This window comes from Carettochelys insculpta, chromosome 2 (genome assembly GCF_033958435.1).
Source record: "Carettochelys insculpta isolate YL-2023 chromosome 2, ASM3395843v1, whole genome shotgun sequence".
Classification (NCBI taxonomy): domain Eukaryota; kingdom Metazoa; phylum Chordata; order Testudines; family Carettochelyidae; genus Carettochelys; species Carettochelys insculpta.
In genome coordinates this window covers 184,001,058-184,026,715 of record NC_134138.1, presented here as the reverse complement: position 1 = coordinate 184,026,715, position 25,658 = coordinate 184,001,058, and the positions used below count along the sequence as shown (strand labels likewise).

The window sequence follows — 25,658 nt, the reverse complement described above, 5'->3', positions numbered from 1 at the left end:
TTATTGCCTTCTTCTTCCTGCTGTTGAGGGCTATTTTCTCATATCTGCATAACAATCTTTAAAATCCTGTGCATTGACTGGGTGTTAATACTATTATATAACACATGTAAATTATTACCACTTCAGTCAGATGTGATCTTAATTATCGTCTCTAATTAATTTGTGCCATATAGTAAACTCTTTCATATCCAGCAGCCCCGGAACTGGGAGGTTGCCATATATTCAAATATTCTGGACGGTAGAGAGGTACACCTAGCAATGCATAAAATTAAAGAAAAACAAGATTAGATATTTAGAAACAAACAAAAATGTGTTCAGAGTACTTTATCAACCACAGTCTTATCGTACACTGTAAACTTATATTGTATTTGCTGAATTTATTTGTATTTACTTTCACTATATTGTACTTATGGAAAACACAACTAAAATTTACTTGTGGTTAAAATGCCCTCAGTAAAAATAATCATTTTAAAAGTAGTGATATGTGATTAAAATCCTGGTTATTTGAGTTCCAGTTGATTGAGTACTGGATATGAAAGAGTTTACTGTAGTGTGAAACCCTTAATAAAACAGAGACAAACATAATTTAAAAGCACACAAAATGGGAAATTTGGGGTTTGAATTATACTTAGTAATATGGTGTACTCCCACTACATTGTGGAGAATTCAGGCAGAAAAACCTTTTGTGCAATTTAAAATATTTGGAAAGTGGATGTTAGATTGAGGTTGGCTGGAAGCATGGTACTTTGTTGGTGCTCCCTCACAGCAGTCTGAATATTCTGTTGAACAGATCAGGGTAAAATAAATTGATAAGAGTGACATTATACTAGCACACCATTGTTTTCTAGTACAGTATTAGCACTGCATTGAGCTGAATGAGGGCAGTCCACAAATTCCAGAGAGCTAGTTTGGCAGTCCATCTACAGAGCCAAGAAAGCAGCACCGACCTGGGACCAAGGCTATGCCTAATAATACGCACAATATGCTGTTGCATTGGGCACCATGAAATTTGGGTGACCAGTTTGCCCTACATTCCATGGCATCCTAGGCAGCTGCATTCTGCTTATGAAGTGGTGCTGGATCCAGCAGCCACACCCATCCCCCAGCCAGCCTCCTTGTGGGCTGTGCCCAGAAGGACCATCTGTATGGGGGTATGGGGCCCAAGACACATGCCTGTTGAACCCCCATCTTGCCCACACTTGACCCCTTATGTCCCTGCCCCTGCTCATGCCTGCCTCATGTCTTCCCACTCCTCTTCCCCCAAGGGAGCAGAGTGGGCTGCAGCCATGTTGCTTGGTTTCCTACTGCCCCAGGTGAGGGCAGTGGCAGGCCTGATCCCTGCTGCCTCCCTGCTCTGCTCCTATCTTCCCTGCAGCTCTGTGCCTGCCCCCTACAGCTCCTGACCCCATGGCCCTACACACAGCAGTCCCTGCAGAGTGGCTGCATAAGGCACCAAAACTTCTAGGGACTTTATGGACTGGGACATCTTGGAAGGTTTTATTTCAAGAATTTATTAAAAGGCTGGAAACATTTTGGGGGTGAGGGGAGAGAGAGAAAGGGAGATGTGGGATTTCCTTCCTTCCTCCCCTGCACCCCCCAATTCAGCATGTAGGGCAGAAGCAGGCAAAATATGAGGCCTGCAAATGGAGTGTGAAGGAGGCAATTGCACCGGTCCCCAAGATTTAAAAAGGCCACTCTTGTGGACAGTGGCAGAACTCGGTGCCCCAAGACCTTTGAATAGCCACTGTGGCATCACTGCAGCACTCCAAGCAGCTCTTAGGGCTGCCCGGGTAGGCAGGGCGCTGTACCCTGCACTCCAGGCAGAGCTCCGAAGGCGCTGAAGGCCAGCTGCTTGCCCAGGCACCTGGCATGGCTGTTGACTCCCCTGCCTGCAGCCTGGATTTGGTCTGTCACAAGCTCACAGCAAAACGGGAGCCTTGGGCAGACTGGATGCTTGCCGCACTCCCGCACGCTGCTCTTCGCGGCCAGCTGCAGGGGCCACGTGCTCGCTGCCCGTTCCTGGGGGCGTGGGGGGAGTAGTAGCATGCTGCCCTTGCCCTCAGTAGAAACCTTGCAGCTCCCATTGGCTGGGAACCAATGCATCTTTCAGCACTCAAACACCATCCCAGACCCTGCCTGGCCTCTGTTAATGGAAAGGCAAAGTGCGTCCCTTGACCAGTTCCACACCTCTGGAGTACCCCGCACCCCATCAAAAATTACTGCCCACCCTGCTACAGAGAGAGGAGTGACCACAAGCCACGCCCCCAGGTCACAGCCACGCCCCGAGTCCCGCCTACACTGGGCCCGCTCCTCCCAAACCACGCCCCCAGCAGAATAAGCCGTGGGCCTAACGTCTCCTCGCCCTCACCCTCCCATAGCCCCGCCCCTCTGTTCCACCCTATTAGAGAGGCCGTTGGCGCTGGGCTTTCTTCATCGCTTTCCTGCCCCTCCCTTCCCGGAAGCAGTTGGCTACGCGGCTCCACCCCTCTCCGGAAGCAGGTTCCGCCCGGGCCCGCCCCCGGAAGCAGCCCTGTGTGGCGGGTGCTGCTGGCCTCGGCCCCTGCGCGGAGACAGAGTCTCGCCGGAGCTGGGCAAACGCGTCCCCCGCTCCCCTCAGCCTAGCGGCGGCCGAGGCGCTGGGAGCGAGACCCCCTCAGCGGAGCCGCACCACAGCCGGGCTTGGTGAGTCTGGGCGGCGCTGGGGACCCGTGGGGGTCGGTCTTCCCGCCCGGCTGTGGAGGGGACACTGGGCATGGGGACCCCCCCACCACCGGCTCCATCCTGGTCTTTGCCGCCGAGTTGTGACCGTGTCTCCGCCCCCGCCGAGAAGGCTCCGTGAGCCCGGGTGACTACTCCGGGGCGTCATGCTCGGCTCCTCTCCGGAGAGACTCTGGCCGCGGCGCCGTAGGCGGTTCTTCCCAGTGTCGGCTTGTGTGAATGGGGCCGGGCGGGTCGGCGCCTCCCGCAGGACAGGACCTGAAATACTCTTTCCCTGAAGGTTAAAAGCCTCCCGCGCCCTGCCCCTCCCCAGCCAGCGCTGGGGTGCCGTGCCGGGAAGGCTCATTCATTTCCCTCGGGTGGCTGCCGCCTCCTGGCTCTTGTTTGTGAACTGGACGCTCCCCGCATAGCCTCGGCGTGAATGTGCCGCTGGGCCATCTGCTGCGGGAAAAGGTGGGACCTGGTCCCCGAAACTCAGGTCATTGATCGTGTTAATTTGTGGTCCCAGTGACTTCTCATGAAGCTGGAAATGGTATGCCCGAAATCATGGGTATTTGCTGTAACAGCTAATGTAACAGTTTTTTTTGGCTTTAATACTCGTCTTCAAAATGGCTTTAAGCCAAGCTTTCGTTTGTAGATCAGTCACCGAGGTTACTCAAGTTTTATTGTTCTAGGGTTTAAACAGTGGGCCACACCTCAGAGCAAACAACTGGGAGCACCTATCTTATCCATGTGGGAATGCTTTTTTGTTAATGAATTGCTAATATTATGTCCAACTTTTAGTCTTCAAAGAAGTCGGTGATAGATGTCAGACCAGTTGAACTCTAGAGTGCTGCGGTCACCTTTTTAAGCAGCATTTAAGAGCTGTTTATTGTGAAACTTAATTGTCAGTAGTTCTTGTGTGGGGGTGCCTGTTCCATTAATATAATCTCCTTGTTTTATTGTATTGTTAACTGGAAACCATAGGAAGGAATATCAAGTATATACATGTCTTTTATATTTCTAGAACTTTACACTTTTGTTTGACTAATTCTTATAAGTGCAAGGTTATTTGTAGATACAACTGATTAGACTAATTTGCATAACTTCAGCCAAAACTAATGAGACTTTTATATTTGAATCTCTCCAGAAATTCAGATCAACAGACTTGTATTCCATATGTTAGAGATCATGTGCAAAGTGTTGGGGGTTCTGTGTACACTAACCGTTGGAACGCTGATGGTTTTACTATACTACATTGACTACAGTGACCACAAACTTTTATATTATAACCATATTCCAGTTTAGTAGTCTTCAAATACACTGGTAGGAATTAATAGTGGAAATTCATGGCTTCTGAGTTCAAAACTTTCAGAATTTCTTCTGAGCCAAAGAAGTGATTAAAGCTGGTGATGCCCTCATGAGTTTGGAGGGGCTGTATCTTATTCAACAGTTCTTTATACAGTGCTCACATCAGTAGAAATTGTTCACCTCTGGCTTTCTGTGCAAACATCTCAATGTACCAGCCAAACATGCTGCTAATATAACTGGCTCTCTTTCCACAGCAACAATCTAGGACTTTTATATCAGGCTGTGTGGGGTTAATAAAGGTTGCAATGTGAAGAGGTTCATCCAGATCAGTTAATTGCAGGAGCAAGATGATAGCCATTGTTAATTAAAATCAGTATCTTTAGACTAGAACAAAGTCCCGTGGCCCCTTATAGACTAACAGTATTTTGGAGCATAAGCTTTTGTGGGCAAAGACCCACTTTGTCAAATGCATGAGTGGTCTTTGCCCACAAAAGCTTGTGCTCGAAATATCTGTTAGTCTCTAAGGTGTCACAGGACTTCTGGTTGTTTATCAGAAATAGTTGTGTTAGTCTGTATTTTCTACACTTATCGTTAGGCTAGTATACTGGTTCTCAAACTCTTTAGCCCAGGGCCTACGCTGCTCAATGCAGACCTTCCTGTGGACCACCAACTATCCATGAAGACAAAAATGCGTTTGTTCATCTCTGAATATCTTAAAACTAAATTTATTTTTGTTAGTCTATTGGAGCATAAAAACATACACAGATGAAACATGATGGGGAGGGTGCATGGGTGGGCTCCCCACTGCCTGTGGCAGGGCAAGTCCTGAGCCCGTAGCCCACCTGCAAGATGGTCATGGAACACACTTGATAATCACTGGACTAGTAGATTAATGAAATGTAGATTTTTGCCCCTTCCCCATGTTGCTCATTTGACAAGAGGCACAACAACAAACTTTATATTAAACTTCTGCGAAAAGCCATGCTCTAATAGAATGAGGAAATTGAGTGACTCCGGAGGCAATTCATTCTGGGAGTTTGGTGTCGATTGTCCTTTATATTTCACTCTCTTGATCTTATCTGTTCAAAGTAACAATATCCACCATTTAGATGAATTTAGAAATGTGTATTAGCATTGGCCTTGATTTTCTGTCCCTTTTTTATCAAAACATAATACATCAATGCCCCACTGCTCCCTTCCTCTAAGATACTCTGCTGTTTGTTTGCAAGGTGAAATAACTGGATTGTGAAACGGAGTACTGAATTCTTTCTCTTATGGCCTCATTTGAGCTTGCTTTCGTTCTGTTTTGCCAGATTTTGTAAGAAGATGCAATTTCAGGGTCTAATACAGGTCTTAAGAATTGGACATGTTTAATCAATTACTGTGACTGCCTGCATTGACCTGTTTGTTATGAAAGAAATAATGCTGTTGCTTTGCTTTTTTGTTCACCAGGTATAATTTGTCATTTACAGTTTCACCAAGTGAGGCAGCGCTGTGGGGGCGGGGGGGAGGTGTAGGGGAATGGGAATGATGGAAGCTTAAAATGACTGCCAAATGTGATTGTGGGGTCATCTCAGGGTACTGCCATGCATAAACTGTGCTGGAACAAGAGAATTCTTCAGGCGAACAGAAGTACAAGCAGATCCTTCATGAAATGGGGGAATACAAATTTGAAGCAAGTGGGTGTTGTGGTTAGTCCGTATTTCACTTAGGTACAGTAAACTTTCATGTCTGGCATCCCCAGGACTGGGCAGTTGCTGGATATTCAAATGTTCAGGATAATAGAGGTGTGTAAACACTAAAGAAAAACAAGATTAGATATTAAGAAATGTTTGCAGATTACTTAATTTACTAATAACAGTAGTACTGTACACTGCAAACTTAGGCTGTATTTGTATGTACTTTTACTATACTGTAACTATGGAAAATAACCAGCATTTTAACCATAAGTAACTTTTAGCTGAGTTTCAGATGACAATGCAGGATATGAAAGTTTACAGTAAACATCTTTACTGCCAGAAGAACAGCTGATTTTAACCCCCTCTGTGGTCTTCAAAGTATGCTAAACTCATGGATGTTGTAGTGCATCCTTAAAAACCACAAACATGCCCCCTCAACTGAAAATTTAAATGAAATGCTCCCTTGTCTTGCACCTGATTAACATGCTTAAAGACAAATTTTAAAAGTATCTAACATGTAATTACTCTTGATGAAAAGAGATGCTGGAAACTGAGGCATGGCAAACCAATTAAGGATAAGTGTGTAATGCTGTCATATAAACAGCTTTTAGCACATTAAGGACCTTGTGGGAACTGTCAGCAATGTTTCTCAACAGCCTCAGAATTCTAACAGAGGAACAGCAACGAAGGGTCCTGTGGCACCTTATAGACTAACAGAAAAGTTTTGAGCATGAGCAAGTGATAGTCCCCTTAATCCTGTGGATAGTCCCTGCAAATCAGCCAATAGCCACAGATGTGGTTGTGGATCTCCATGAATCACTTTTGCAGTAGCAAATGCTAACTTTGTATCCTCTCGGAACTCTTGCCTGTGGCTTTTGGCTAGTTAGTGTGTGCTAACTTGACAGAACAAACATCGGAATTTGATCTAGGATAAATAACTAACAGATGTTCTCCAGCGAACATCTGTTAGCTAGCAAACTTGTGTATTAATTTTTGACTGGCTTCTAATGCACATCTGAGTCGGTGTGAACCTATCAACACTATATTGCATGTAAATTTATATTAAGCCATAGAACTTGCTAACAGCACTCTAGCCAATGTACTAGCCTACTCAATATTACGTATGCATAATTACATTGCACTTCAGTAGGTATCTTAATGATAACTTTCACATGGATACATTAACAAGAACAAAGTAAATGCAAATAACATTGTCAAATTTACTGAGTGTAAATTGGCCTTTCCCCAGAGGAGCTCATACCTTCTGAATTCCTAAAGAAAATGACTACTGATTACCCTGGCTCTCTGGGGCTTGAGGGGAAAATTCCCTTTTGGCAAGCAGGAAAGTCTTAGAGCAAATGCAATTGGCTGTGGTGTAAATATTTTTGCTTAAATGCTGCTAACCTTTGGGGTGGCCCAGTGGAGGAAGCAAGGGAGAAAGGAGAGTATAGCCTCTGTGGGTCTGTAACAAGCAGCTCTTTTCTTTTTACTACTGAAAGATTCCATGGGCCTCAAGTGAACACTGATCAGAGAGGTAGCTGTGTTAGTCTTTATCTTTGAGAACAATAAAGTCCTGTGGCACCTTATAGACTAACAGATATCTCGGAGTGTAAGCTTTCGTGGGCAAAGACAATTCTGTCTGGAGCTGTTATTTTTGTAGTATAGACACAGCCCTGGTGTAGTAAAAAGGGTTGATTGCATGCTTAGCATTCTGAAAACGTTGTCTTCAGGTTTTTTGTTAGGTTAGTGCCATTGGAATTCACAGATATTTTACTCTGAACTGTCCTAGAAACCAGGCTTGTAACTTTTTAAATAACTTGATATGTGACAATTATATTACAGTTGGTGGTGGTAGCCCTACAGACAAGGTTGCAGATGGAAAGTGTAAAATGGCAGAGTTTTTAAACTGGAGCTTAAATACAGTTAAATTGCAGGGTGTAGCAGTAAACTAACTCATAGATGTGCCAAGTATGGTAAACTTTCATATTCTGCAACCCCAGTACCAGCAGGTTGCAGGAGATGAAAATATGCAAGTTGACAATGAAGCTGGGGAGGCACAGACAGGGTTCAAGTGAGGCAAAAACCACAGGATCCCTGAACGGGGTTGGGGGAACTCCAGCAATGCCAGGGCAGAAGTCACCTGGGGTATGGGGAATGCTCGCAACTTGGGCAGCTGAGTTGGACTGGGGGAAGTCAGTGGTGTTTGAGCCAGGGGAATTTTGGCGGCCTTGAGACTGAGTTACTTCCATGTTCATTTTGCTCTCAAAGGAAAGCAGCATGTTTGTGCTGGTTATCTGAGAGTTCCAGTTGAATGGCTACACTAAACTCTCTTATCCAGTATACTTTTTAAATCCTTGGTATTTGTTTCACTTGCATTTTGCTGTGCAAAATATTTTTTTGCATTAGTAGCCTTAATCTCTGACTTTTTTATTAATCTTCAGCACTTCAAGATTGCCCACCTAAAAACCCACATGGCTAACCACATAGGGAGACAGTTAATCAGAAGGTTATCAGAAGTACAGAAAACTATTTGAAACTTGAGACCTTGTTACAAAAATATAACTGGAAAAGGACTGTACACTTGCAGCCAGATTCTGCCATCCTATTGGCTGAGTAATCCCTTATTCTTTTAGTAACCCCATTAAGGCCAAGCCTACATATGGAAGGCTTTGTCCAATATAAGGCTTCCAAATATAGACCTGGCCTTACTGTGTAGTCTCTTAGGGAGCTAGTGTAGACCCAGCCTATTTCAAAGAGCACAGTAAGTAGGGTGTCAGGAGATTACTAATGAAGTGCTGTGGTACATATGCAGCACTTCATTAAGCTAACTCTCCCCTGTGGCAACTTCAAAGTGTTAAACTTTGAAGTGCTGGCTTGCGTGTAGTACTTGCTAACCCGCCAGTACTTCAAAGTCACTTTACTGCTATTTTGAGGAGTAAAGGGGCTTTGAAGATGCCCAGGCACTGAAGTACTGGCAGGTTAGCTATGGCTACATGCAAGCTGGCACTTCAAAATTTAACACTTTGAAGTTGCTGTGGGGGGAGAACTAGCTTAATGAAGTGCTGCATATGCACCGCAGCACGTCATTAATGATCTCCCGACACCCTATTTAACATGCTCCCTTTTGAAGTAGGGCGGTAGGGTAGACGCAGCCTTAGTATCTTTTACTGGCTAGGTTCTTGTTTTTGCAGGGGAACGGTATAATCTACAACTACAAAACACCCTGCACCTCTGCCAATAGTGTATTTCATACCCCAGGTAAAATTCTGTGGTGGCATACCAGCAAGACTGCTTTTAACTGTTTACACTAGTGCACTTTTCTGACCACAGCCATCTGTCACAAATCACACTTCAGACAGACATAAATATGCTGGTAGAAATTTATAGTGCAGATATGGCCTGAGATTTATATGAACCAGCGCTAGCAGAATCTGGCCCTCTGTCACTTTCCCATTACTTGTTGTGCTCTAGGCTATCCAAGTGAGAGCAAATGAGAGGTCATACTATAGCAAATCGGCCAGTGAGAAATCTTGTCATGAATTTAAAGGACACTCAAGGAAACTTAACAATGGAAAACTCTGGTCATGCAAATGTATCACTTAAATAATACATCATCTGAGTCTTTGGTGCTTTGTTTGAAAAACTTGAAGCACAAAAGCATAAGTCTTCACACTCTACCAAATTCCTGCATTATGCCTGGCTTCTGTAAAACTGTTTTATAAACTGAGCAGAGATTCTTGCTATGTATTTGCACAGAGCTTGACCTAGTGTGGCCATGATTGTAACTGGAGTCTGGATGCTACTGAAGCTCAGATCTTGACATTTAGAGTGTAAATCATATAATCAAGGAGCTAATCTGATCAAAGAACAGGTGAACAAACTGCCCATAAAGCTTGGAATAACAAGTCAAGTACACTCTAAGTCTGGGGAAAGCATACAGTTTTACTTTTTATAGCTTTTGGTGAACTGTAGAGTTGCTTGTGCTCCTGTTAAGTCAAAAGCTGAATAGAAACTTTCTTCTAGTTCTGTTAACAGTGCATTCATGGTAGAGTATTAGTGCATGTTCAGAAGAGTGCCACCTACTTATTTGCATCACTTCAGTTGGCACCTTAGATTTTCAGGGAAGTCTGTGTATACTACTCAGTAACAGAGAGGAAGCCGTGCTAGTCTATACACTATCAAGACAAAAAGCAGTCAAGTAGCACTTTAAAGACTAGCAAAATGGTTTATTAGGTGAGCTTTTGTGGGACAGGCCCACTTCTTCAGACGAAAGCTCACCTAATAAACCATTTTGCTAGTCTTTAAAGTGCTACTTGACTGCTTTTAGTATTTATACTAATCAGGTGTAACTCCTGCTTTGGATGGATATGTCCTCACCACCAAAGGCTGAATAGTCCTTACTAAAAAGGCAGCAAATGGAGACTAGGAGGAAAACTGGAGGTGTAGTTTATAGGGCACCTAAATGTACTTCAGATGGGGACTGAGCTCTGATTAGAAAGCAAGGCAGTAGGACTCAGTTTCTTAAGAACAGTCATGTTGGACCACATGACTTCTTCCTTGACACACTTCAACAGGATCCTATTAGTGGAAGCTAAAATGAAGGATCTGGGTCTAAATATGAAGTCCTTTCCAAAAGATAAGCCCAAATATGGGCTGCACAAGAGAGGCAAAATATTAGTCATAATTAAAATACCAATTTTACATCTGACTGCAGTGAGGATTCCCTTTTAGAATAGTTTTATAGTTAACAGGAAAACAGCGTACACAAGTATAAACAGGTGAGGGATACGGAAGATGTAGTGTGGATTTTCCTCTCTTTGGTTCGTTTATTAATGGTGAAATAGCTAAACTTGTCTTAAATGAGTGGGCATTCAAAAACACTTTTTAAAATAAGGTTTATTCCTATTATATTTACTCAAAATATAGTGCTAGAACACAAATAGTGCAAGATAAGTTTCTATGGGTTGAACCTGTCTAGTCCAGCACCCTTGGGACCTGACTGGTGCCAAGAGAATTTGCCAGATGGGACATCAATATTGTCTAGCAGCATTACCAACACTTCCACTGCTTACTGTGCTCTGACATTTATGGGTAAATTAGAGCTAAATAACGGCACAGATTGTCTGGACTGGTGGCTGTAAGCAAACATTATGGGACCCCAGGAAACTTGGCCACACCATAAGTGGTCATCCAGCTAACTAAAACCATGCTGGATTACGGATGTTGCTGGGTGAGAGGTTCAATGTGTAGTAACTTTCTAAGGGAAACGACTGTGGAAAAGTACTCTATTCAAACTTCAGCTTTGATCATGTAATAGCAGCTGTGCAGGTAGATATTGTCACTGCATTATCTGGGAATAAATTTCTAAATTTAACTCTTACCCCATTGTTTTGCTGGGGAAGCTGCTGATAGGTAACAAAGTGTTCATCTTAATATACCTCTCCAACTTTACAATTTGATAACAATGGTCTGAATGTGTTCTGGGACCAACCCTATCTGTACTTAGACTGTAAAGCAGGAAAAAGGAACCTGCAACTGGTGGCCATCTTGATCTGGCAAGATGGGGGTGGCGGGGGAAATGCCCCTCTGTGCAGCAGGGTAAGGTGAAGCCTTGGTGCATGCATGGACCCCCACCCCATGTGCTGGAGCATGACTGCCAGCTCCCCACAGGGGCAGGGAGAGGCACCTGTGATGAGAGGCCTGAATCAAGGCAAGCCATAGGCCTTGTATAGCCTGTGGGATTTGCCTGGCTGGCGGGGGAGGCAGCTCTGTGCACCACTGTCCTGCTTCCTCCCATTGGATGGGGGCAGTGCTTGAAAGCACCTGGCAGTGCAGAGCCACCTCTGCCTCCTCACCCCTGAGAAGGGTACCAGCTAGGTGCCACTGTTCCCCCTGCTCCTGAACCTTACTTGGTAGCAAAATGAGGTAATGTGGGTAACTTGATTACACAACCAGTACTTTTTGGTGACATGTGCCTTAAATATTTATAGTAACTAGAATATTACCTAGTGGGCAGGCTTATAAATTATAGCAGTGTTGAACCTGGGGATTAGTGAGGTACTTATATGTCAGTTAAAGGAAAATGTTGAAATACAGTCTCTGCATGACTTAGTTTTCTCTTCAGGAATCTATTTTGCAAACTCATTTTTGTAACAAATATATGTGAGCAGGAATCTAATGTACACTTCACCATTAATCATGCAAATAGGCCTGTTTAAATTTGTCGTCAGTGTCTCATTTCAAAGTTCAGTGATATGCTTGAATGCAAAACTCAGGCACTTAGGAGTTCAGGTGGATTAGTTTAGCCTTAAACATGATTGCTGCTTTATCTGACTGTCTGTGCAGTAGCACATACTAGTACATAAGAGCTGATCCATAGTATTGTGTGATAGTCCTGTGAAGATCTTGTTTGCCTTACTGCAAATGTTTGGCAGCAACAAGTGTGATTCTTTTTAATACTGCCTTAATGCTTTTTTCCAAAACATGCCAAAAAGTCTGTCACTAAGTCTGTGGTGTCCTTACAGCTCTAAGAAGTCATTTGCATCTCCTGCTGCTGATTCCTCTGACTCCTGTTTGCTGCCACTAAACAGTAAAACTAAAGTTAATTATTTTAACAGCTGGTAGGAGGGATCCAGCTGCTAAACCAAGTGAATTTAGTTCCTTTATTTCAGTGGTGACAGGTCAAGAAGGCACAGAGTGCCTCACTTCTAAAGTAGATGCCCCATGCACAAGGGGAATGGGGCAAGGGGAGCCAATGGCTAGCCAGAAGGGGCCAGACAGAACTTGCATTTCCTGCATTGTTCTTGCTTTTCATTGGCAATGCAAGAGGCCAGTTGCAGCCATACTGTGATCAGTAAAATCGGGCCCTTGAGACTAGTCAGAGGAGCAGCAGTGGCTAAGGTAAGATTGGGTGAAGTAATGGAAGGAGCTAACTTGAGTGGAGTTTGTTCAGACGGTTAAGCTGGGGGCCTCTTTGGGTGGATGGGTTAGTCCCAGGAGCTGGTTTTGTGCTGTGGTGAGCTAATCTTGGAATGTGGGAGCAGGTTTGGAGCTGAGGGGTTAAGACATATATAAGACTTAGGGGTTCTGCAGAATTCTTTAGAGTTTAAAACAGTTCTGTGTCCAGATAAACACTACATTAAGTAAACCTACAATTTGACCTCATAGAATTAACGGAAATAGGGTAAAATGACAAAGGGAGGTTTTGGACATATATACACTGATCTAGAACTTGTTTCTTTAATTTCTAGTTAACTTTCACAAGTTTTAGTGGTGAGTATGTGAGGGGTAACTGAGTTACTGTATCTTCAAAACAAGTCCCGTGGCACCTTACAGACAAACAGATATTTTGGCACATAAGCTTTTGTGGGCAAAGACCTGCTTAGTCATGTGTCTGCAGTCTTATGTTCTTGGATATAGTGAACATCACTAACATTCAAAATGTCAGAGTTAAGGACAGTAATTCAGCTGTTTAAATGGCCTGTGTAGTATAAAGTTTTTTCATTGTGGAAGTAATATTGCCACAATGCAGTACTTTGACCAGTTCTGTACACGTTAGCTTGAGTACTCCAAACTAAGTGGAACACTTTAGGTAATGTTCCAGGCCTCAATAAGCAAAGCCCTATTAATTTTGCTGTCAAAGCTGGAAGTAAATTGGGAAAACTAAGTTCCTTGAAGCTAGTGGCTCTAATGAGGTTCAATCACCTCTTAGGAGAATGGGGGACACTGAGGTGTTGAGGATACGTAGGAATGCAAGAAGCCCCTGCTGTGAGCTCAACCTACAGAAGCAAGTGATAGAAAAGGTGTTAAAACACTAGTCTAGTTTCCCTTGTACATTAATCCATTATGTCCAGCTGTACCAATGGTACAGTGTGGGTTTAGACAGACCTCCGGAAAGCAACATTTTTAAGCATTGCTTTAAGCCGCTCAATTCTGGAGGCACTGTTTGAGTACTTCAGTTTAACAGTTACTGCAGCTAGTACTAGCTTAGTTAAATTGGTGCAAATCCCTATGGAAGCTTTTGGTTTTGATTAGGATTGGTTAAGTTGGCTAATGAACCAAGCCACAAGTGTGCACATAGGAATTTGCAATTCTCTTAGCAAGTCTAAATTAACACACAGTTCAAGCTCCATCTTTTCATAGTCTATGCAAACACCACATGAGGTCATTTGTCTTGTCGTCATACTAAGACTCAATGAGTAATTAGAAGTCCTATACTCAGCCCAAGACCAAAAGATGATCTGCATCACCCTTCCCTGGGATTTGTATTGGCTTCCATGGCAAAGTAACACAACCTATGGTTAAAAGTGAACAAGCTACCAAAGTTGCCTGCTGTTCTTCTCTGTTTTACAGCAGAGGTCCACAAACTAGGAGGCATGCCACTTTGCAAGGGGGGTGGTGGTACGCCATGATCACCCAGACCCACTTAGCAGCTTCTGCTGTATCATGAGGTCTGCTAGCGCGGAGCTAGCAACACAGTGGAAGCTAGCCCAGCATGATCGGCTCCAACTGAGGAGGGGGGTGGGCGCACCTTTGGTACTTGTCCCGCTGATAGGCTGCAGTGGCTGGTTCCTGGCAGTGGGGGCTGGACTGGCCAGGGTGTCCCACTATGGTGCTTGGACTCCTCCTGTGGCACAGCAGCTGGTCTGGCCCCATAGCGCTTCTCCCCTCCCCTGGGAAGAGCCACCACTTTCCCAGTCCCTGAGCCCATTGACAGTGTGCGCTCCCACCCACATCCCTTCCTTTGGCACTCTCACAGGTGAGTGGGAGAGGCAGGTGGACCCATCAGACCACAGAGCCAAAAGAAGGGGTACAGCAAAGTTTGTTCACCCCACTTTATAGTTCAGAGCTCAACAACTCTCTGTTGCTGAGGCATTTAAGGGTTCAATTAAATGTTCATTTCCCTGTAAGCTGCTCATGCAAGGGTTGTCAATGTTACTCTGGTAGTAACAGCTCAAGTTGTGAATAAAAACCCCTATTCAGTTATTTAGCATTTGCTTTCAGATGCTCAGATTTTAGTAGTTAAAGTAGATATGATTCCAAATTCTTCCTCTTTTGGTAGGCGAAGTATATGATAGCCTTTTTCCTCCCATTGCTCTGTGAACTTCCTTGTACATATGAAGTGCATTTTCTGGTTAGATAAAGGCTATTCCAGCCTCCATGATGATCAGCTACCTCTGACTGGGCTTAATTATCTATACATTGAAGCAGACTCCTCAAACAATTACCACTCTCTTTTTGGACTGAAGTTCCAGATTCTGTACACTTAAAATATTAGATTTAATCTGTACATCCTTCTGACTTGATCTTACATTTGATTTCAGTTTTGTTTCATTTGTGCATCCTGTTTGGATGTGTAATACTGAACACCCTTAAGGTACAGTTTAAGGTTAAGAGCCTTAGCAAGACCATGACAAACTAGAGGGGAAAAAACTATTAGGGAGAAGTTTCTAGCTGATGTAGTTAACTATACTAACTGTGTACTACTGGAAAAGCAGGACTCTAAAAAAGAAAATAGCATGTTTCCAAACCTTTGCTTAGTTTCACTGTAGTTTAATCAATAGCTGAATGTCAGCTAATTTCTAACCAGTTTGTAGACTTCCATGCTGTATCTGCAAGATTTGGCACAGCCAAGTTTGTAACTGGACAAGGTCAAACAATTTAAAACTTATTCTAAGAGCAAGCTTGCTTTAGCAGCCCAGGCAACTATTTAAACAAAAAACCATCTGAAGACCTGGTTTACATGTTGCCGACCTGTTTGAATCTGTGTGTGCAAAAGATAAGTGTTTTAAGACTACTGATGGTCTCCGAGCTTCTTCCATGTAAGCTCATCCTAGGGAGTAGCACACTGCCAAATTCAACATATACTAATTTAAGGCATTGGAAGATTGATTAAATCATCGGGCAAGTCTGTGCTTGCTTTAATGCCACAGATCTTTGCAATTATAAATATTATGCAGTAGCACCACAATTGGAATTAATAGCTTTTAGTCACCTCTGACATTATGCCATGTTAGGAGGGAATGAACAGAACAGTCAGCTCTTTTATACTGTCAATAATGCATCAACCTATTGTTCTCAGGAGATTTATAGTGATTCACATGGGAAAGGTTCCAGAGTGAAGAACTGTGGGGGAAAAATATGAAAAGCATCATAAGTTCTATTCTGTTGCTCTAAGAGCTTATTCCACTAGATAACCATAACTAATTCTTAAACTACTTTATATTGTGTAGCTTATCTAGGTGAGATGTTTTCATGGACCCACGAGACTGTGCTGTTCCCTAGCTTTTAAATAAACTCCTGGAAACCACTCAGTGTGCCAAACTTTGCAAGGTGTCCCACTTTCCCCTAAAGGGTAAGACATGTGGCCATAATGTGCCCAAGACTGAGCCCCTGGGCTCAGCGCTTATTTAACCCAAGCTCTGATCAATAAGTCCACCTGAGATTCTTCTCCAGCCTTTCCAAACCAGAATAGTGTTTAGGATGACCATATCTCCCCTGCCCAAATATGGGACATGGGGAATGACCCCCATCCTGGCCAAAACAGGACAGAAGGTCACCCTATCTGGGGTGCTGGATACAGGGCTGCCACCCTGCCAGCAAAGCTCCTGGCTTCCTCAAGCTGTGGGTGGGAGCCTTTGCTGTCACAGAGATCCAACTCCTGGCTGCCCCCGTTGGGCAGCTCTGGCTCCAACCCCACTGCAGCCACAGTACCCTCCCATGGCTCCAGCTCCAAGCCGTGCCACCCAGGACCTGGATCCAACCCCACTGAAGCCCAGTTCACCTCCCTCATGGCTCCAGTCCCAACCCCTGCAGCCCTGGCTCAGCGCCAGCCCTAGCTGGGAGAAGCCAGGCAGCAGCAGAGACACTGTGGGGTCCAGCTCTCAGCTCTCCCAGGTGGGAGAAACCAGTGAATCACTGTGAAATGAGGCAGTTAATCCCTTTTGCAAAAACAGGATGTCAGAATGGCACCCAAAATACAGGGCTGTCCTGCTGAAAACGGGACGGATGGCCACCCTCAGTAGCATGTGTGTGGGTTTTTCTAAGTCAACTGGAATACAGCATTGGGAAGCTTAGGCTGGTACAATAAAACAAAGGTTAAGATACTCCATATGGAAAAAAGTCTGTTCAATGTGCAGCAGCAGGCAAAAGACGGGTTGAGAATCCTGTATATAAAATGATACACCCAAATGCTGTGCGGATGTGGTCACCTCGTCTAAAGAGACCTTGGCATTGGAAGAACTTCACAGAGGACAACAAGTTGGTGCTATAGAATGGTCTCCCCGCCCCCCAGCTGAAAAGCCCAACTAAGGGGGAGGATGGAGAGAGATTAGAGGCTTTTAAATTCATGCAAAGGCAAAACATGGGGGTATACAGGGAGTCGCATGCACCCACCAGACTCGGGTCCCACCTCTGCACTCACCATCAGCGCCACCTGGTTTCTGGTGAGTGCAGGGGTGGTCCTGCTTCTCCTCTGGGTGCCACAGCCTAAAAGCAACAAGAGCTTCCTAGCTTGTGCCACTCTCAATGCATGACACACCAGGGGACAGGGAGGAAGGATTTTTCCTGCACTCACTGGAAGCAGCACCATACCTCCTAAAGGACGAGAGTAGAAGTGGTAATGAGCAGGAAGGTGGACATGGGCTTATGGCAAGTGCCCCCCTTCCCAGGTAATCCTACAAATCGCTGCACTAGTCAATGCTGAAATCCTGACTGGTGGTATGCCTTCCTATAACACAAGAACTAGAGGTCACCAAATGAAGTACCTAATGAGTGAAAGAACTAAAGGGATTACTTAAGAACAGCCATATTGGGTCACACCAAAGGTCCATCCAGCCCAGTATCCTGTCTGCAGACAGTGGCCAGTGCCAGGTGCCCCAGAAGGAGTGGACCAAACAGGTAACAATCAAGCAATCTCTCTCTTGCCATCCATCTCTAGCTTCTGACAAAGGCTAGGGACACCATTTCTTACCCATCCTGGCTAATAGCCATTAATGGACCTTACTGCCATGAATTTATTTATTTATTTTTAAAACCCTGTTATAGTCCTAACCTTCAAGGTCTCCTGGCAAGGAGTTCCGCAGGTTGACTGTGTGCTGCGCGGGGGGGAAAAAACTTGCTAACAGATTAATTCTATTTGTCCTATAGTTCTGATATTATGGGAGCAAGTAAACTTTTTTTCCTTGTTCATGTTCTGCACACTGCTCAATTTTTATAAACCTGTCATCTTCCCCCCCCCCCCCACACCCCCAGTTTTTTCTAGGATGAAAAGTCCTAATCTCTTTAATGTCTCTCTCCATATAGAACTCATTCCAAACCCCCTAATTTTAGTTACCCTTTTCTGAACCTTTTGTAATGCCAATGAAACATCTATTTAATGTGAGCCTCTTCCCCCCCCCCCCCCCCCCCCAAAAAAAAAAAAAATTTCGCTGTAACCTACACAGTTGCTTTGGGTATGCAGTCTGGTATGTCACCATGATCAAATATGGTAGAGCACAGTGCTTGGTCACTTGCTGTGAAGCTGGATGGCCTGACTACTGTCCTTAACCTTTCACTACATCTTGCCACATCCCAGAACTCCCTCTTTGTAGGAGACAGGAAGGCACGCCTCTTTTGGTCTCAATTTTTGATTCTGTCCTGGAATCTTGATGCCTTGGTTTTTGCACTGTGGCCACACCTACACTAAAGAGGGAAAGGTAAATTAAGATAAGCAACTACACTGTGCAGCTGGAGTTGACTTATTTTAATTTGAGCTTCCATGCCATCTCCACTGAGAGGTTGACTGGGTTCCCTCGTGCCTTCTGAGCATGAGGAAAATGGGTGCTGACCCATTGGGGAAAACAGGGCACCCTGTAAGTTTTTTGTGTTAGAGCATCCCTATCAGGTGCTAAAATCAACCACAGAATTGCCTGTCTCTTATGCCCTCAGTTTGAGACTGAGAATGTATGGCCCCTTGATTGTAGATACTCAAATGCATCTGGAAAAATTAGCTTTTTTTTGTTTATCCCAGAGCAGATTTTTATTACTTGGTAGTTTGAACCTCTAATACTGTCTAGCTTCTCATTGGCTGCTTTCTCCATTGCCGTTAGAAATTTTCATCCTAACTCTACTACTGCAAATTGATTGAAGAACGTGTGGTGGTGGTATTAGGCTAGTTTCATATCAAATCTTCTTTGGGACATATGAGTAGCTGTGTAGGGAGGTTCCTTAATTTTGGTTTTGTTTTTTTTTTGTTTGTTTTTTTTTCTCCCAGTGCTTTACAGTTCTCAAATCTCCACTCCATTTTCACAAATTCTTTATCTTCCATATACTTAAGATGAGATTCATCAGGTGATGAGCTAACTGGATGTTGGTGGCTGAAAACTAAAATCTCATTTAAAAAAATGTAATTCTCATCCACAAAACTCTGCAGTTGTTGTAACATAATTGCCTTGTGACTTCTGCATATCATCTTCAGAGTTCATATTTCCCCAATCACACTTTCTCAATTACCTAGCAATGAAGATTGGGAACCATGTAAGTTCCTTGCCAGCCAGTTGCAGAAGAGATTTTTTTTTTTTAGTAACTTTTGTCTTTTAAACATTTCAGTGATCATGTCAGGTTCTCCAATGGCAGCAGAATGATTGATTAATGTCAGTAGTCAGCCAACATGAATGGGATTGGAAGTGAAGGCATGCTTCTGTAGTAATTAAATACAAATTTAATTACCTTTTTTATTTTGGCTCCTTGAAAGCTAACTTTTATTCTAGAAGTTTTGTTTAAGGTGGGGAACTTATTCCTTGGTTCATGGTAGTGATGTCATTTTTTTTTTTTTTCTCCCCCCGCCCCATGATATTGGTGGTTGTCTTTTTCCCACTTTTTTCTCTTTCCCAACTTGCTGAGGATGTGGATAAGGTTCCTTAATAAATTGTGGGTAGCTTCCTAATTACTTGTTTTTTGGACTAACCTCAGCAGATCTAGGCTGTTTAGAACTCAGTAGAAAGAAATAATGTATTAAACAAGTTCGGGGCAGGGGGAGGGATTCGAACAATTTTTGTAGAAACTTGAATACAGTAAACTCTTGGCTATCTGGTATCCATGGCACCAGGAGGTTGACAGATAATCACGTATTCTGGGTTATAGAGAGGAATACCTAGTGATGTATAACATTAAAGGGAAACTAGATAGTAAACAATGTATACAGAATATTGTTCCTAGTTTTTTCCTCCAAGCATCCACCTACCTTAGACTTAGCTCTCCTGTCAGCAGGACATGACTGCAGTGTGAGTAGCTCGTGCTGGGTGGGAGAGCAGAGGAGCCTACCAGCTGCACTCAAACCCATTACAATCAATATACTACAGCGAACATCTATGCCACATGCTCTCCAAAAAACTGAGGAACCACTTGATCAAAATCCTTTACAATAAACAAAGGATGATTTTAAAAATGAACTCTCTGAACTTGAAATTCTCATCAGCAATCAAGCATCCATGCAAGACCCCACAGAACCAGACTTTTATTGTACAAGACAAAGTTATAAAACACATGTCCACTTCCTACAAAATAAAAATTTTCTAAATTACTTCGTATCTCTGGATACTACGACAGCTCAACTAACAATACTGATAACCTTTCCAGCTACCAGCTCAGCCCAGCAGAAGTCTCTTATCTGGGGGGTCTTTCCTTCTGCCCCACTTCTCCATGAACTTACTACAAGTCTGTGGTGACCTTGAAGCCTTCTTTTGCTGCCTCCATCTAAAGGAATTCTTCATCACCTAGGAACAGTCTGACTTTCTTGGACCCCCAACACCAAAGAACTGTGTATATGGACTTCCCCCGATGGTCATAGTGAAAGTCTGGATTTCTATGTAAATGCTTCCACAACTGTGCCCGGACTGACATACACAAAATAATAGACACAATCTCACTATGCTGTCCAGTCTCAAATAACCCAGACATTATAATCAAACCAGCTGACAAAGGGGGTGCTGTTGTCATGAGGCAGACAACTCTCCAACACCAAATTTTACCGACCTCTCTCCTCTGATCCCACTTTAGAATTTCAAAAGAAATTACTACTACTTAAGGAACTCCCTGCTGCTACTTAGGACTTTATTCATTCACACACCATCTGAGCCCCTACCTGGATTCTACCTACTTCCCAAAATCCACAAACCTGGAAACCCCAGACACCCTATCATTTTGGGTATTGGCACCCTTACCACTGGACTACAGTTATCTGGACTCCCCCCTCAAACCTGATGCTACCAACACCCCCAGCTATCTCCAAGATACCACTGACTTTCTGAGAAATTACAAAATACTGGAAAGTTCCTGACAACACCATCCTTGCTACCATGGATGTAGAGGCTCTGTACACTAATATCCCACATTAAGATGGATTACAAGCAATCAGGAATACCATCCCTGATGTCACCACAGCCAATCTGATGTCTGACCTCTTTGTTCTCACCCACAGTTATTTCTGATTTGGGGACAAGTTATACCTCCAGATTAGTGGAACTGCTATGGGCACCTGATGGCATCACAATATGCTAATATATTTGTCTGACATGGAACAACAATTCCTCAGCTCTCATCCCCTGTTGCCCTTCCTCTACTTAAGATACATTGACATCCTTATGATTTGGACCCCTGGTATAGAGACTCAAGAAGAATTCCACAGAGACCTTAACAATCTGCTCTCCGTAATCAACTTATGCCTCAATTACACCATGTGAAAGACAATTTCCTGGACACTACAGTACAAATCAAGGATGGCCTACTCAGTACCACACTCCACTGGAAACCCACTGATTTGCTATACTTACCTACATGCTTCTAGCTTCCATCCTTCACATACATCTAGATCCGTTGCTGGCAGTCAAGTCCTTAGGTACAATTGCATTTGCCGTGATTCTACTGACAGACCGAAAACTACAAGATCTTTACCAAATATTCATAAACCTGAATTACCCACCAGGAGAAACAAATTGGCAGAGCCCAATGAATACCCAGAGACCAGCTACGCCAGGATAGGCCCAAAAAGCCAAGAACAGAACACCATTGGTCATTACCTACAGCCCCCAACTCAAGCCACTGCAACGCATTATTAAAGACCTACAACCTATCCTTAATCAGGATACCACACTCCAGAAGGCCCTAGGTGACAGGCCTGTTCTCTCCCTACAGACAACCTCCAACCTTATGAGGATTCTCACCCACAGCCAGCCTATACCACAGGAACATCAGTTTTGGAACAACTTCTTGCAACAAAGCCTGCTGCCAGCTTTGTCCACATCTATTCTGGAGATACATCACTGTACCTAACCAGGTTATTCACAGAATCATGGGCCCATTCTCATGTTCCTCACTACATCATATATGCCATGTGCCAGCAATGCCCAGATGCTTTGTATATTGGACAGACTTTGAACTCTTAGACAAAGGAATTAATGGGCACAAAATGGACAAACACTCCTAATCCACAAACCAGTCAGCCAGCATTTTAATGGAGCAACGAAGGGTCCAGCATCTGAAGAAGTGAGTTAACTCACGAAAGCTCATGCTCTAAACTTTTCTGTTAGTCCTATAAGGTGCCACAGGACCCTTCGTTGCTCTACAGATCCAGACTAACACGGCTACCCCTCTGATACATTTTAATGGAGTGGACCATTCTGTTAAATTACCTGGAGGTTTGTATCTTACCAAAGAGGAATTTTCACACTACTTTGGAAAGAGGCTGCTGAACTTTTATATTCAAATTGGACACACTAACATGCAGTTTGAATTGGGATGGGAATTTTTTAGGCCATTATAGGAGCTCTTTTGCATACTTAATCTAATTCTTGACTCCCTCCTCCCCCCACTCTGACTTGCTCACCTTGATTTTCTGATTTGTCAACCTTGATTAGTGTGTTTTGGTTCTCTGTGCCTTAAATATAGTCTGTTCTGATATGGCTATTGTCTGAAGAAGTGGGGTCTGTCCCACAAATCTCACCTAATTATTCTGTTAGTCTTTAAAGTGCTACTGGACTGCTTTTTTTTTCCAGACAATATATTTATCCCAAAAGGGTGTGATTGGATGGCTTAGAGTGTTAATGATGGTAGTTTAGAGTGACTGCCTGATGGCTACTTGGCAGATCCTCTGTCTGGATCTTTTTGAAGAAATACTACATTGTAATTGGCGTTTCCCCCTCCCATTGGCTCTGGGGAGCAGAAAGGTCTTTATCCATTAGGCTGGACAGGCTCCTTAGAACATTAGCCCCATGTCTCTCCGTGCTGCATCTGAGTGTAGCCTGCAGGCTCCTCAGTTTACAGCCAGGAGCATGGAGAGAGCAATGCGAGTTATTGGAGTGTGCTGGTTCTTCAAAGAGAAGGTAAACAAGAGCTTACTGTATAAAACTTGCACCATAATTATCCCAATAGTCAGATGCCCACATTTGGAACTAATTCTATTTTTGCTGTTTCCAGGAACTTTCACATACTTAAGTGAAAGACCTTATTCTATATTAATGAAAAGATTGTGAAGAAGGTTTGCCTTGTGCTTTTTTTTTGGGGGGGGGGGGGGGGAGGAATCTCCCCCAGCATCTCGTGGTGGGGGGGGACTCTAAAGAGCTACTTTTTATGGTCAGGTACGTGCCTCCTTGCCAGACCACCAGTCTCAAGTTAAGAAACTGTTCAGGTCTCAGAACTTGGGCTGAGACCTTTGTCTATGCTTATTAAACAGCATTGCAGGGGTTAGTTCCCAGGGGTCAGTTCACCAGGTCTAGTTAAAGACTTGCTAAATCAACAGCTGACTGTGTTCTGGCTCCAATACTTGAGTGGAATGAGAAGCATAAGGAGAATCAACAGGAAAGCTGACACACCCACCCCACCCCCACACACACACACCCAGTGGAGGTCTGATAACTCCAATGTAAGGTACAGCAGCCTCAGCTATTCTATGGGTGCAGCTGGAGTTGTGAGCCTTAGTTCACTATTGCCCCCAGCATAGACCTGGGCAAAACTGCTATTTATATAGGTCTCATCTTGATAGTCATAAAGCACGTTCTCTGAGGTGAAGACTCTCTAACTGTTACAGCACTGCTTTTGTTTTGTAACTTTATCACTTTACAGATTAACAATATAATCTATTAGGTGATGAGCTTTTGTGGGACAGACCAACTTCAAATCTGGAAAATCCTGATGAATTATAACTGAAATGAAGAGAATTTAACAAATAAAAGCTAGATGGAGAAATTTTCTTCTGCCTCTCCCACCCCAAGTGTCTAGGTGGGCTGCCTGGGAGTACTACAAATATCAGAGGTGGGGAAATTGCCCTTGTAATGGCTAAGGTAGTTGATATGAGGCTAAGGTGAAAAATAATCAAACTTGAGAATGAACTCCAGTTCAGATGTCTCCCTTTGTAATCTGACATTAAAACAGAGACTTTAAAATGCACACTTTGAAACTTTGGATGCTATGACCTGCTAGAATGAAATGCTCGCTTACAAATTTGTATATTCAGATTCCTAATGTCTTTGTCTACTTATTCTTAAAAGTGATTGTATATTGGACAGAGTGGCACTGCTGGCACACGATGCATATCACTTGGTGGAAGTGTAGGAACATGAGCACTTAATGCTTGAATAGGAAAATTCTCAAGTGTAATACTCCTCACCTCAGACTCAAAGATATCCATTACCTTACGCATTACAAGGGCAGTTCCCCACCTTTCATAGGGATCCCAGGCAGCTTTTTTCACTTTGTTTAAATTCTTTCTCTGTCATTCATCAGGATTTTCCATATCTGAAGAAATGGGTCTGACCCACAAATGCTCCATGACCTAATAAATTGTTAGCATTTAAAATGCTACAGGACTGCTCTTTGGTGGGTGTGGTTTTTTTTTTTTTTTTTTTTAAGGTGAAGACAGACTAACAGGGCTGCCTCTCTAAGACTGTTAAACTTACATCTCAGTTCCAAAGAGGAATTTACTGGAAATTCCTTTGTTTGGAGAAATGGGGGTGACAAGCTGTTAAATTAAAAATAAGTTTGAATGTTGCTGATGGATGAATTTTTGTTACTAAGATGCATCCCCTTCTGTAAGCTGTTGGTAGTGTCATCTCCTTTTCTCTTCACACAGATAAGACCTTATCACTTGTCAATAGAGACCTCCTGCTTTGGCTGTTTGGAGTTTTTTGGCAGGGAGGTCCCACAGATTTAACCACTGAGGTATGCAGACCTTCAGATCTTGGCTCAGGATAACTTGATTTTGATTGTTGAATGTCTCCAACCCTAACTGATTGCTTTAATCTTGGAGGTGCTCTTATTAAATGGATCACAAAGGATAAGGATGAGAAGCATTGCCATGTCAAGTAAGACAGACTTTCCAGAATCCCAAGGACTCTGAAGAGAATTGCAACATAAATAAGGCTACTGAAGCCTCCCCGTCCTTCGTTCTTGTAGCCAAAGAAGGCCTGAACATGGCCAGAAGAAGCCAAATTAAGTGCTGTACTAGCAGGAGAGTTGCTCCTCTGACTTCTTGACTATGGTTTAAACCTGCTGGGATCTTGTAAGAGAGGGAATGTGGACCCTCAGTTATCTAAGTATCTTTGTTTGTGTCCTCATTTTATTAGCTGGGACATGTTTCCAGCTTGTTTACTCTTGCCCCCTGAAGAAGAATTAACTTGTGACTGGCTGAGAGCCACTGGGAAGCCCCCTGCAAAATTGTTCAGTGACCTTAAGTCACTTGAACTTAATTCTCAATAGTCCAAGGAAACTTTACTAAAAATTACAGATGTCAAACCTCCTGAGGAATTCAGATTATATTACCATTGTGGGTGGGTAGGGGGAAACTATTGTTAATTGCATACATAGAAAAATCTGAGGAAGGCTAAAACTGAGTGTCTTTTCTCTGCTTCAGTATTAGGGTATTTTAAAAGCTCCAAGAAGTGATTTTATTTTGGCAAAACTTTGTTAATGGAGACTAGCTTTTATCTATGGGCAGAATAA

At 43.5% G+C, this 25,658-nt stretch overlaps 1 protein-coding gene across 1 annotated transcript in view; it reads left to right on the top strand.

Moving 5' to 3' along the window:
• Nucleotides 1-2,518: 2,518 nt before the first annotated feature.
• Nucleotides 2,519-25,658, top strand: part of RALA (RAS like proto-oncogene A) — a 37,828-nt gene continuing 14,688 nt past the window's right edge. Inside the window, exon 1 of the mRNA XM_074988086.1 lies at nucleotides 2,519-2,682. The gene's annotated coding sequence lies outside the window, so the exon portion shown is untranslated. The remainder of the gene's footprint in view (nucleotides 2,683-25,658) is intronic.